This window comes from Bacillus rossius, chromosome 1, assembly GCF_032445375.1.
Source record: "Bacillus rossius redtenbacheri isolate Brsri chromosome 1, Brsri_v3, whole genome shotgun sequence".
Taxonomy (NCBI): Eukaryota; Metazoa; Arthropoda; class Insecta; order Phasmatodea; family Bacillidae; genus Bacillus; species Bacillus rossius.
Window position 1 is genome coordinate 351,510,574 of NC_086330.1, and position 15,110 is coordinate 351,525,683.

General features: G+C 39.5%; 1 protein-coding gene and 1 long non-coding RNA gene across 2 annotated transcripts in view; one reads left to right on the top strand and one right to left on the bottom strand.

The window, feature by feature from the left end:
- Nucleotides 1-15,110, bottom strand: part of LOC134528228 (D-beta-hydroxybutyrate dehydrogenase, mitochondrial) — a 106,985-nt gene that overhangs the window by 72,185 nt on the left and 19,690 nt on the right. The gene's annotated exons all lie outside the window — the stretch shown is intronic.
- LOC134528226 (uncharacterized) lies at nt 5,079-7,106 on the top strand. The gene is made up of 3 exons (XR_010074368.1): nt 5,079-5,340; nt 5,726-5,878; nt 6,086-7,106. It is a non-coding gene; the product is annotated as an uncharacterized LOC134528226 (long non-coding RNA).

The window sequence follows — 15,110 nt, forward strand, 5'->3', positions numbered from 1 at the left end:
ACCCGAGAATAATTTTTTTCCAGCGCGTGCGAACGATCAAGGTCCACGCGCAGTCCGGCGAGGAAGGTCCAGTGGACACAGGACGCGTACTGGTGCGTGTAAAGGCGTGTGGGATTCATCCCGACACTAGACGGTACAGGGCATTGGGCGGGCCTCTAGCCATAGAGACCGGTAAAATTCGCGCATTCATTTCACGATATGCTAGAATACAAACAACTGTACCTTAATATTGCTTCTGTGATTGGCTCACAGTTTATCTGAAGGACTTTGAACAAATGGAAAACCTTCCACCAAAAAAAGTATCGAATCGCAAGGGTCCCAGTTGGCAGGTGTCACGAGTCAGTAGCCAATGGGCAGGTGGCATTTGCCTGAGTATGTAGGGGTGTGGTGGAGTCTATCCTAGAGGTCATCCCAAGCGCGAATTTTTTCAGTCTCTATATATCCATGGTTAGAGACCGGAAAAATTCGCGAATTCATTTCGCGACAGGCTAAAATACAAATAGTTATACCTCAGTGCTGCCTCTGCTATTTGGCTCGCAACTCACCTGGATGACTCTGGGCCAATGAGAAATATCCAACCAAAGCTTTATCGAATCACAGGCTGCTACTTTGGGTCGTCTCACAAGACAACGGCCAATGAGTGGGTGTCATTTGACCGAGTTTACGTAGAACTATGGAATTCATCATAGAGGTCATTGAACCCGCGAATTTTTCCAGTCTCTATCTATCCATGGGCAATGGTCCACGGAACGAACGGAGCGATTCCCCCACGGAACATCCCGTGAAGCGGGTGGATTTGCCCTTGCGCGAGAACAAGAAGGTGCGCGCGTCGCCGACAGCGGTGGCGATGCCTGTGGATGGCGGGAGGAATGGGGTAAGGGGTGAATGGGGGGGGGGGCCACGGTGTTGCGTAACGGCGAGTGCGCAGCTCGCAACACACACACACTCCACGGGTCGTCAGACCGCCTCGCCGGCGTCGAAACACAGTCGCTACAGGCGCCGAGTCCAGCGCAAAGAAGAAGGAAAAAAAAAAACGTTAAGTGCTGTCACAAGAGATTCCTATGGATAGAGACCCGTGAAATTCGCGGGTTCATTTCGTGTTATGCTAAAATTCAAATAATTATACCTTAGTGTTGCTTCTGTCATTGGTTCACTGTTAATCTGAAGGACTGAGGGCCAATTAGAGACCCTCACTCATAGAAGTGTCGAATCACAGGCCACCCAGTCCAGACGACTCACAAGTCAGCAGCCAATGAACAGTTGGCATTTGCCCGAGTGTGTAGAGGATATTGGAGTCTATCCTGGAGGTCATTGAATCCGCGAATTTCACGGGTCTCTACCTATGGAATACCTGTTGCCAAGATAAAGTTTGTAATACTACTTTTTTGTACAACACACGACTATGGTTGTTTTTGCACACATGAAACACCTTTTGTCGAGATAATACTGAGTATTTATTACGAAAATATTATTCGCTGTTTCATTCAAGCATATTTTTTTTAAACCACGGAAAAGATAAGCAAGCATTCAACAATTTTACTTTATTTTTAATCATGCTTACTAATGTGCGCAGTTAACACTGGAAAGCTATTCAGAGAACGGTTTGCAATATAACCTTAACTATTTGTTGGTACTGGGACAACACAAAGCATAAATTCCCGGGAAAGAATCCGAACCCAGTATTACTGCGAAAATTATTTTGTGGTGATGCAGTTGTTTTCGTGTAAATGTAGGGCCTACGTGAATATTTCTGTTCCATTTACAAAAAACAAAAAAAAAAAAACAATTACAGTGTACTTTAATACTTATTAAGAATTTGGTTGACATTTTAAAACCCGGGTTGTAACATAATGTAAGCATGAATTCAGCTACTCAAAAAGCCCAAACAAGTTTACGTTAGTGAAAACGGGAGGCGAGGAGTGACGGTCTGTCCCCTCAAGATCTTTGACAATCATCCGGGTCAAGAGGTCTGCCACAGCAAAGGACGACATGATTCAGCAGCGCAGACTGCAGGAAGTACGTTCTTTGAATGATCGATTATTGCAATGAGGAAGCTTGATTTACCATAATATGTAGACACTGGAAAAATACGCGATTTCGATAACCTCTAGGATAGACTCCACACCCTCCTACATACTCAGGCAAATGCCACCTGCTAATTGGCTATTGACTCATGAAACCTGTCAACTGGGACGCTTGCGATTCGATACTTTTTTGGTTGAATGTTTTCCATTGGCTCAAAGTCCTTCAGATAAACTGTAAGCCAATCACAGGAGCAATATAAAGGTACAGTTATTTGGATTCTAGCATATCGTGAAATAAATCCGCTAATTTTTCCTGTCTCTAATAATATGTTGGACGTACGCCATCAATTCTGGTTGTCAGAAAAAAAGAACCCTTACGAATGGACAACAAGAAATTAATAACGCAATCACGCGGAGAACCGGCCAATACCAGCTGACGTCAAATGTTACGAGTTACGTGTCTGGAAAACAAAGATAATTGCGGGGAAAGAATAAAACCCCTGACAACACAGTGACGCACAGGCGAATCTAGCCTATTTTGTTCGTCTGCGCTGTATTTTTACGTGTAACATCTTAGCTCCCGGTATACGGCATTTGGGAGTGATTTCGTGAACGCGACGGAAGTCAAGGAACGGAAATGTGTAACAACCTCGGTGCTGCCATCCGTAGCGGGTGGCGCGAACCAAAGTTCAGAAAGACAAAGGGAAACTCCACAGTATTAACTTTTAAATGAAATTTTTTTTAACACGATAGGCAGTATTTTAATAAAATTCCTTGCCGAAGATGAGTTCCAAAGTCGGAAGTTAGTAATTTTTTTTTTCAAGTCTTTTTCGCTTTTATCGCAGCCGTTTCATTATATTGTTTAAAATTTCGCTCTGCAAATCGAATGATTCGATAGTCCGCTTAGCTGCTCCGGCAGCTAATTCTAGCGGCGGGTGCGGAAACTACTTGTGATTCACGTCCAGAAATATAGCTGAAAACTCCATTTTCGTATATTTATCACGCTTGGCATTATTTTAGAAGTTTTAAATTTCGTGTCAAGTTTGCAGCACGAGAACACACGAGATTGCTCGTTACCGAGGCTAGATGTTTACACATCTCTGGCGAGTACTGAAAGACTCGTAACATTTTTTTTAATTTTATTTAATTCATTCCACGGAATTCTCTGCGATGTTCAAGCACATGATATTAATTTGCACGAGCTGATATTGGTTTTGTTGTCCGTGCGCTAATTGTACATTTTTTTAAGGTATAAGCAATGTCGCATGTCCAAGAATTTGTTGTTAAGTCACCCTGCAGAGGTACTGGCTCGCTGTGGGCGACGGGGTGCTGTCACAACTTATAAACACACAATATAGAATATTCTAAGTAATGCCTGTTCTAAGTTGTGTGTTTCTAAGTCGTGATATTTCTAAGTTACGTGTGTCTAAGTTATTTGTTTCTAAGTTGTGATAGTTATAAGTTATGGCTTTCTAAGATACGACGTTTATTTAGTTGTGTGATTCTGCGTTGTGTGTTCCTAAGTTACGTGTTTCTAAGTTATGATTAGAGACCTGCAAAATTCGCGGATTCAATGACCTCCAGGATAGACTCTACTACACTCTACACACTCGGGCAAATGCCACCTGTTCATTGGCTGCTGATTTGTGAGTCGTCTCGACCGAGTGTCTGTGATTCGACACTTCTTTGAGCGAAGGTCTCTAATTGGCCCCTCATTACTCCAGATTAAGAGGCCTATACAGACAGTCTTCAGGACGTGATTGTAGGGCCTTTTGCTAAGAATAATTTGCAGCTTCCCATTACAGATAACACTGTCATTTTTTTTGCGTGCATAAGGAAAGGATGAATGGGTCGATCTATGATTTTTATAATGCTTTTAAAAATTCGTAACATAGGTAAAAATATTTCCGAATGTGTGGTTTTACGCAGCTGTTTTATGTATCGTGTGTAATGCATACAAAAAAAGTAGAAACACACAACGATAGAGTATTAATCGTTGATTAAAATGGTGTAAAAAAATACATAGGTCACCGCTGAAAAACTCCCAGAATACTTCTACGACGAAAAGCATTTCCGCACATTTATTCTGCCGGGAAGTGTCTCCCTCGCGCGGCGTATTCTTCAGCCGGCGACTGGAGCCGAGGAGTGGGGCTAGCGGCTGCTGTGAAGGCAGCGGAGGGGAAGTTCGTCTGACGGCTGCTCGGTCGCCTTATCAGCGCGTCGGGGTATCGGATATCGCGATAAGCACATGTATTCGCAGGAATAGTGTCTACCACTGAGGCCGCCTGGTCGGGAAGGGTCATTCCATGCCAAATCAACCAGAAAATAATAATTTTTGGCATCACCATCTCAGAATTAAAAAAAACTCGGCAAATTAGCAGTAGGTGTGCAGAAAAGTGCATTAGCAAAGTTACAGCCCCCTGTGAATAATACTTTTTATACAGCAGGGTTGCCAACTTGTGGAAAAAGTGGAATTTTTGCTGCGCGAGGTCCAATAAAAATATTTGTAACTTCCTTTGTAGTTGAGTGAGAACCTTGAAGTAGGGCTCAATAGAAAGCTAGAAAAGTGTCCTTTGAGATAAAAATAAGTTTTACGAATTTTAGAAGAAATTTGTTTCAAGGTCATGGTCATGTAACATGTGACCTTGAAATTTTTGAAAAGTATATTTTTGAAAAATGTGAAAAAATTATATGTTATGAAGTGCGTTATTGGTCTAAGTGACATAAGTTTCATTTTGGGATGGATCTGGGATCAAACACTAGAACATTGTGAATTAGGCCATGTTCACTAAAACTACTCTAGTAAGGCATTAACACAATTCCACTTTTTCCACAAATTGGCAACCCTGCTGTATAAAAAGTATTATTCACAGGGGGCTGTAACTTTGAGAATTCACTTTCCTGAACCTGTAGTGTTAAAGCCCTAAGTTTCATTGAATTCGGTGATGGTGATGTCAGCAGGTGTGTGAAATGGCATGGAATGACCCGGAAGTAATAAATTCTAGGATTCAGGCAGAGGAAACCTCAACCATTCTACGCCCACCACATCGCGCGGCGAGAAGACTCAGTAAGGCATACTCGGAGCCAAGTGGAGGTTACCTGTAGGCGGAAAAAGTTGAGCGACTGTTATTTTTACCCCTTGTTAGATCGATATTTGGCTTTGTAACAGCATCGAGAAGTACTATTATATGCACGATTTCTTTTTCAAGGATGGAGTTAAAAAGAAACTGGAGAAAATAAAGAAGAATCATCTTTATATTTATGCAACAAGAAAGAAAAATGAAGCTACTCATCTCAAAGCATACTGGAGTCAAAGGTCAGTTTGTTTTGTAATATGTCATACAAAATACAGATTGCGTTCATTAGCCTGCGTAGTCGAAACTTAGTCTACCTTGTGATCTCTCACCTCCAACACCTTCCCCACCATAATATTGAGTTATCTTAGATGAACAGTCGCATATTGAAAAGTTTATTTAAAATATATAGGTTAAATATGTATGTTTATGATATGTAATGCATCCATAAGTTATTAGTTTGGACAGACTGAGCTCCCTGTTGGGAAGGGGGAGGGGGGAAACAAACTCTGGCTCCTCACAGTCGAAGCATATAATATGTGTTTCTATTAACGCTGTAGTATTAACCTTTAAAATGTGTAATGTGTACATTTTTTATTTGGCACTGAATTATCAATTTATTCACAGGAATAAAACTATACCTAAACAAAACCATGTCAATGAAGAATTGGAAAACCAGAGCCTATCAAGAATTCACTGCAGCCATCAAGAACTGATTGAAAACGAAATAACTTCCGGAGTGCATGAAGTAGTGTACTATGAAGAAAGCTATCCGGCAAAGTGAGTAACTGTTTACATTTTATTTAAAACAAATCTAAGTTATTATTTTAGAGAAAGTAAGATTGGCAACACAAACAGTTCTATTAATTTAACAAATATGTTTTGGCCAAAATATACATAAGATTTTTGGTCTGTTCAGTGTAAGGTCATTTATTGCACAAAAATAAAGAAGTCGGTATTAAAAAGGATAAATTTTATGCATTGCAGGAAAAAATTTAAACTTGATAGCTGCAGTTATCAAGTTCCGGAAGGTAGAGACTCACGATGTCACCTTGGCAGCCAGGGAGTAAAAACGGCACAAGAAATTTCTTCAAGAGAAAATGACACATCAGATGAAGAGAATAACTACTCTGTAACCAATGTCCTGCACAATGAAGATGGGCAGTGTATGTAAGTCCCTTAGCCCACTTTAAAAATAAGTTAATTACAAAGTGTTTTTAATACATGCTATTTTTCTTTCTTCAACTATTTCCTGAAAAATTGTTTACTTTTTTTCCTTCGTATCATTTGCACACGGTCGGGTAGTTATAATATTACACGAAACTAGACATTCTTTCGAAACTATATTTCTATCTAAATAAATCAATATAAATAGTTAAATGTTATTGCTACTGTAATGTGGCTCTTTCAGCTCTACAGCCATGTCTTACACAGAAATGCAACCGCCTCTGAAACTATTTGAGATGGAAGCAGGATGTTCTTTCTGGTCAACCACCGAAGGAGCCATTGACATTCCATATGAGCTGGTGGACAGGAATGAGCCAACTGTAGACAGTAGATGTATCAACAATTCAGAGACAAGCAATCAGGTTAGCTGAATAACAATTATATTGCTTTTAATTATATTGACCTGTTAAAAAATTACAGTTAAGTTATAATTTAACTTTACGAATATACTTCAATTGAAAAATTACACAACTACTCAAACTACATAAATGTTTTTATCAGAAATTTCACTAAAAACAGGGCAAAAAAATGAATACAGTAAAAAATCTTATCCCCATTTAGTGACAATAGACAGCATATTTTACTGACCTTACTTAAAAGTGATACACCATCCCCAGTTAAAACATAAACAGCATTCATAAGAACACTGATTTAAGCACTGAAAATGTTTATATTGTAGCAAGACTTTTCAAAGTATGCATCATACATTGGACAAAAAACTATTAAAGATACTACAGATACTATAAGTACTTTTACTGCTATCAATATTCCTGTTTTATTCGTAACTAGGGAAAAAATAATATATACATATTTTATGCACATAGAAATATAACATGATTTTAGGTAAATTAATAGATATAAGTTATTCAAAAATAATATATTTATGAATGATTTCAGCCGAACAGTTTATTCATTACTCCAAGAAAATATCAACATTTGGATGAATATATTGAACATGTAAAGGAAGACAACGGTTTGATACTAGAAAAGCAGCAAAAATCCACTATGGTCCTCAATGTCAACAGCCTGACATGGATCCAGAAACATTTGAGGAACAGATTCAAGCTTTCCTCAGTAGGTTACAACTAACACAAGAGGACCATCAACAGTTAGAGAGAGACACAATTCTCCAGGCAGGAAGCGGAAAATGGCTTGAAACACATAGAAAAATTCTAACAGCTTCGAATTTCGGGAAAGTCTGTCGTAGACGTGCATTAACAAGCTGCGTTAACTTAGTTCGCAGAATTGTTTATACCTCCGATATTTTGAACGTGCCTGCAATTTATCATGGTAAAAGGTTTGAGGTGATGGCTATAGAACTAGAAAAACAAGAAGGAATATAAGGTTGGAAAAAGTGGACTCTTCATTGACAAGGAATTGCCTTTCTTGGGTGCCACTCCGGAAGGTGTTATTGGAGAAAAGGGTCTTGCAGAAGTTAAGTGTCCATCATCTGCAATTGAAAAAGATGTTACTGCAGCAGTTAAACAAGGGAACATCCGATATATGAGTTCGAAGGAGATGAACTGAAACTGAAAAAACACATTCATATTTTTATCAAGTTCAGGGACAGCTGCACATTTCAGAGAGGGAATATTGCATTTTTAGTGTTTGGACATCAGTGGAAAAAGAGATGGCAATATTTCGAATTGAAAGGGATGACAATTTTTGTAAACAAGAGATGGAACCACATCTTAAAAAATTCTATTATAACTGCATTTTGCCAGAACTGGTGGACCCTAGGCATACGAGGAGCATGGAAATTCGAGACCCTCCATACATTATTGACGCTATTGAAAAAAGAGCAAGAAAAAAATTTGCTGCTGTCAAGACTTGTTCAGCTGCTCATTAATTACCTCTGTAGCGTATCTTCTTAAAAAATGTGGGAATATAATATGTATTTTTTCTTAAAGTATTTATTGCGATATGACATTATTATATAAGAAAATTTAAACTCAGTGCGCTGTTAAATTATGCTTGTAAAAGCAGACCATCTAAATTTACTCAACTGTATCCATAAACTCATATGTTTATTGTCTTTGTGGTGTGCAAATGTGTTCAAATTCAATTATATTTGATTAAATAAGATGTATTTGTACAACTTCATACATTAACTTTTTTTTTCCTTCAGAAAAGCCAAAAATAATTTGTACAGATAAATCGATGATTGTTATTTTCTGAACAGTTATTGGGTGGAGATGCATACAAATATTTTAAACAGCAAATTGTAAACAATCTAAACATGAAAAAAATACAAGGTAGAAAAAATAACATGATTCTGTGCCGTATTGAAAATGCATTTTGGCACAATTATCATTACCACACTTATTTTTAAAATCAATAATAATTGATATTGACAATGTTGCAAATATTCTATTTCTAAAGGAATAAAGAGTTAAAAATACATGATATGACATGCTAAGTTATCGCGTCATTATTTCAAAAAAAAAAAACTATTCACAAACAACTGGTTTGTTTACGTTTGGAATAAAAACTGTGAACACTAGTCACACACCGTAAAAGCCACACATCTTCCTGTATACTCACTTCATGTTATAGAATGGGGAAAGTCCGGGTGAACAAAATTACGATTTTTGCCTCATAACGTCACCATGTTTCGGATGACTTAAGACGACTTGTTCCGTAATTTTTTAAACTGCAAATACAATTTGCAGCAACAAATAGTACCTGTGACTATGTTATATGACTTCGTTGAGCAAAGAGATGCATTTCAACCTGTTGTTGAAACAAACATATTTTTATGTAGGAATGTTTGTTAACTGATTGTTTCATCAGTGCACGCTTCAATTCGTTTGTAGTCGTATGATAAATTGTAGTTTAGTACGTACATTTAAATCTAATACGTATTTTATGATGAACGAAATTGTATATATATATATATATATATATATTACAGGAAGGGTGAAAAATCATGTAAACTGTTGATTAGTTATTTCTGAAACCCAGTAATAATATAACTACGTTCGTACATAGTATAAAATTGAAAATTTGGAAAATATTATTCTTTATTTGATTGTAATCATATTACTTTCTTGCTGGTGGACACGTAATAGCACACAACTTGAAGGATAACCAGACCCAAGTGTATAACTGAATTATTAATTATTATATAACTCAAGTCACAACTTAATTATTTAAGTAAATCATTGCTTGCCAATAATTGGCACAAATCAATTTTAATTTCTTAGTCAGCAAGGTTTAAAACTACAAACGAAAAATTTCCCAGCAAGGAAGTGTGCATGTGTCCGCGTATGCGTACCTGTGTTGTTTATGCTTAGGTATGCGCACTTGCTATGCTATGTATGCATTATTTTTGACTAGGTAACACGCAGGCCTACATATTTCCGACTATGATATTAAAATATGTAATATTTTTTGGTTAAATATAACGGAAAATGCATTTGATTCGTTATATGGATATGAGTTTCGTAGTTATGACAGCTCCATAGAACTTGCAATGAAAGTTCGGCGCAGCTCCGAAAGCTTGGAAAATGAGAGATCTCTGAGAATAAATACTCCAGCCAATAGTCTTCTCTAGTGTAAATAACCTGGCCAGGGGAGAGAATTGGGAGGTTGGTGGGCAATGCGCTCAACACAACGCCAAGTGCGGTCTTTATCCACTGACGTATAGTAAATAACTGTGCCTCGAAGGTAACGCGACACCGCGACAACACGAGACTCGAGGACAGAGCGATAGCGGGTACGGAACACCGCGATCTTTCCTAAAAGACACTGTAAGCTGGAATGACGGCGGGGTGGAAAGTGTTTCCCCCACTCCGCCTCCCAGTCGAAGTGACGCGCCGCCAAGATAACCAATCCACGTCTCCTCCTTCCAGCTTTGTCCCGCCCACCTTGCACGATGCCGTAAGCGCAGAACCCGCTGGCGGAGTTGCGCCCTGTCTGTATAGGCCTCTTAACAGTGAACCAATTGCAGAAGCAACGCTAAGGTATAATTATTTGAATTGTGGCATATCACGAAATGAATCCGCGAATTTTGCAGGTCTCTAGTTATGATACTTCTAACTTATGACAGTTCTAAGTTACGTGGATTTTTTTTTACGAGGTTTCTAAATTATGACCGTTCTAAAGTTGTGTGTTTCTGTGTTGTGTGTGGTTCCCTGGGCGACCAGTCTCGGGCGGTTCGCACCGCAGAGGTTCGTCGTCGCCAGCAAACAGCTGGAGCCGCGCGTCCTAGCCCCGCTTCGCCTCTGTAGCTCCTGCTGTGCCGTGCTGCGATGAGGTAACGGGCCAGGCGAGACCCCGGCAGCGCCCGCGGCGCGGTCCTAACTGTGTCGGCGGCCGGCCAATGGGGACTCTTCGCGCTCTGGCTGGGCGAGAAGGGGGTGGGGGGGGGGGGGGGGAGCTGGCGGCCACCACGACACACCAGGAGTCTTCCCTACCTAGACCCCTCCCTTACACACTTAGTTTTAACTTAGGTTAGGAAAAAAAAACAACGTGACACACTGGCATACACGAACCAAATGCACACTTTCCAAGTCGCGCGTTTTTTTTTTTACACAGAGAATTACATATTAGTAGAGACTGGAAAAATTCGCGCTTTCGATGACCTCTAGGATAGACTCCACAACCCCCTACACACTCAGGAAAATGCCGCCTGCTCATTGGCTATTAACTCGTTAGACCTGTCAACTGGGACGCTTGCGATTCGATACTTTTTTTGGTTGAAGGTTTTCCATTGGCTCTAAGTCCTCCAGATAAGCTGTGAGCCAATCGCAGAAGAAATATAAAGCTATAGTTGTTTGAATATCTAACATATCGTGAAATGAATCCGCAAATTTTTCTGGTCTTTAATTATTAGGCGTCCGCCATCTTGGATTCTCCATCCTTTTTTCCCCTACAATTCTGATTTTGAACTAGGTATTTATCTCGATTTTTGGCATGTCAAGTCATAAATCATATCTCCCAGACCTTCTGGACCTTGTAAACACGTATTTACCAAACAGGCTCTAATCTGTAAGAGTCACGAGAAAATAGCTTATTACTTTACACGGGTGACTACAGCTGTCATGATAATCACACCAGTGCACAAGTGTTGACTTCAACAAATAGCCAAAGATAAGTCCTGTGCCATGTCAAAAAAAGAAGCCACAAGCTTTATTACAAGCGGTATAAAAATGTGTGAAATTCCATGAGAACGAGGCCATATCTCCTTAAAAAAAAAATACTATCACGCTACCTTATAGCAGGCCAAACTTACCCTTCGAAAAGATTCAATTGAATTGAGTCATAACAAAACGATTCAGAAATTTTATAATTGGAACATTTCATTTGATTTATCCCATTCAATTAATCAATCCAAATAACATAGGTATAGCAATAATTACGGAATGAGAAAGATTTAAATTTTACGTTTCGAAGCTTGCTTGTTCCATGCAGATATTGTCACTTTTTTTTTCCATCTGTGTTTACAATCAAGTAAAATAATTTGATGTGTATGAATGGATTCAATTTTTAAAACTAATTGGAACGATTCTATCGGCTCTAGAGATGCGGTCTACAAATATTCAAATACAAATACCTTTTTAGCATTTTTTTAAATTTTTTTATTGGCTGACTGTTCAATCTGGACGACTGTGGACTAATGATGAGGAACCCTGAATAAAAAACTTGTCGAATCACAATCACGTGAGACGACTTACAAGTCAACAACCTATGAATTGGCGTTATTGGCCCGAGTGGACAGAGTAGTGTGTAGTCCATCCTGAATGTCATTGAAACCCGCGAATTTTTCCAGTCGTTTTTTCGATTCAGCAATTAATCACATCAGAATCGGTCGTCCCTCGTCTCGACTGCCGGTGTCGGGCGCATCGCATCGCGTCGCGACGCGACGCGTAGGTTGTGAAACATGCCTCAGACCATGTGAAAGGACCCCCGGGGCTCGTCTGTTTGGGTTTGGCTGGCCCACTTAGCCGGGCCGTGCGTCGCCCGGCAGTATACCTACTTCCACGCACGCTGCTTCTCTCACCTACGGCTAGGCATACGGGAACTACGCGCATTCATTTAGTCGCGAGTTGCATGAGTTCATGACTATGGACGGAAGTTATTTGGACACGCACCTCTGTGACTGTGAGCCAGTAAGCGAATCAGTAGAGACTGGAAAAATTCGCGCTTTCGATGACCTCTAGGATAGACTCCACAACCTCCTACATACTCAGGCAAATGCCACCTGCTCATTGGCTATTGACTCGTGACACCTGTCAACTGGGACGCTTGCGTTTCGATACTTTTTTGGTTGAAGGTTTTCCATTGGCTCAAAGTCCTTCAGATAAACTGTAAGCCAATCACAGAAGCAATATAAAGGTACAGTTATTTGGATTCTAGCATATCGGGAAATGAATCCGCGAATTTTTCCGGTCCCTACAATTAACGAGGATAAAAAAAATGTCCTCGCTAAGAGATCAACCAATGGTAAAGCAGACATGGGATTAGCTCACATATAATTCTGAATTACACCCTGTATTCAAAGATTTCACGTAACCAAGAGCATACACAGAAAAATCTTTATTTTGTACTTTTACAAAAGATTTTTTTTTGGAAACCAGTTTCTTAGAAATAGTTTGTTATACTACAAGAAAAATGTTGTAGATTTGTAAATCACATAGCTATGGTTATTTTCGCACATATTAAATGCTTTTTTGAAGGGGGAAAAAATACTGAAAATGTCTTGTCGCTCTTACGAAAATTGGCGCGTGATTTTAAATTTGGATTGATATTTTACACAAGCATCAATTTTTTCTTAAACCACGAAAATGATAATCAAATATTCAAGCATTAAGACATTTTTCTTTTATTGTGTTAATTAATGTGCGCAATTAATACTGAAAAACTATTTAAATAACGGGTTACAAATAACTTTTATAACAACTATTGGATATACTGACTGGCACAACACAAAGCATAAATTCCCGGGCAAGAATCCAAACCCAGAATTACTACGAACATCTTTTTTTTTTCTTTCTTGTAGCGATAAAGTTTAAATTAACAATTAATCACATGATTATTTCTGTTGCATTTACAAAAAGAAACATTGCGTGGTGTTATAAAAATATAATATATAAAAATAAATATGTATTTATACATTTATTTATTAGCTCCTTTTAATATTGAAATATAAAAAGAAGAAGCGGACAGTCTTTTTTTTTCCTAACCTAAATTAAAACTAAGTGTGTTGGGGAGGGTTCCGGGTTAGGGAGGGAGACTAAGTGCGTCTCAGGCCGAAGCCCATACGCTCTAATCATGCAGGGGTTAAACCATGCATGCAGGAGGGGTAGCATGCATCGTGTGCTAGGAGGGGGATTGGCCAGCCATGGCAGCGATTGGCGCCATGACTAACTCCCCTCACTGACTATCCTATAGACTAAAACTAGATACGTTGGGCCCAGGTGAAACCTGCATAGACACAGGGAAAACCCTGGGCTCTGACATGCGGGATAAAAATTTCATGGATTAATATAAAGCAGGAGGCTTACGGGAAAACAGAAGTGACCACAACTTCACTACTTATTGTACTCGGCGACCCCCTTCACCCCCTCCTCCGTAGAAACGTTGTTCGGGGCTCTCTCGGTCGCGAGTTAGTTTTTCTTCGCTTGTTCTCGCTGGCTGGGCGAGGAATGCCGCGGTGGAAAGGTGCCCCCCCCCCCCCCCCCCTTCGTGAGAGAAATCTTTCTGCTGCGAACGAAGTGAAACTTTTATTATTATTATTAATATTCGAACCACTCCCAAAACTTGCGTGTGGCCTCCGGCTGACTGCGAGACGACCTCTTAGTCGAGTTGAGAGCGCTTTCAGTTCTCGGCCTCCGCGTTTCATGGAGGCGTGAGAGAGCAAGAGCTGTCTTAATTACGCGGAGGCTTAACTAAACGACAATCTGACGTCACATCTCTCACAGACGGTTGCCAAAATGCTTCATTTACGTAACGGCTCTCTCACAATTAAGCCTGGCGGATCACAGCAGGCTGAGAAATGGGTGAGCAAGTTTCCGTAATAGTCTGTTCCACACCGTTGGATAAAATAAAAAAATTCGCCTTCAAACGTACGAAGAATACCGATCTAAAAATACAATATCCAAGTATATCTTCGTGAATTTGCGAATGTCTTTGCAAATTTACGGGTAACAGATTTGACTTCCTTTGAGAATGAAGTAACAAGAATCAAATCAGTGTTTATACGGGTTCTAAACCCCAATCCAACAACCCCAACTACCGTTTTTTTTTTCCTTGTTTCCCGAATTCACCCCAGCAAAATCCTAGTAATGTTATAAGAGACCATGACCGACTACATACTTCCTTGATCTGACAGGATTTGATTGCATGTGTGCTTCTTTTATAATTTCTTCGGCGAGACGTAGCAAACAAATATAAAATTATTCATCGTCCTGCAATTGGAATTTGGCCACGCGCCATAATAAGGTTCTATATTCTACAAACAAACAAGAATTACCATATGCTATTCAGCCATAATTCATAACCTTTTTAATATTAGAATCGAATTTTCACTGCAAATATATTATTAGAGTACCTACAAACAAAGTTACGCGAGGGAATAAAATATGTTTCTTTTTGACGTGATATCGTCTTATTAATCGATGAACGCCGGCTGCACGCACGAAAAAGCATGACTCATTGTCACGTTCCGCCTGAGCCGAGCGTGCAAAAGAACCGGCCAACCACCGTGCGAGAAAATCTATAATATCAAACAGGTTAAGGCGGACTTTTTACCTAATTGTTCGTAATTATATTTAAACAAAAA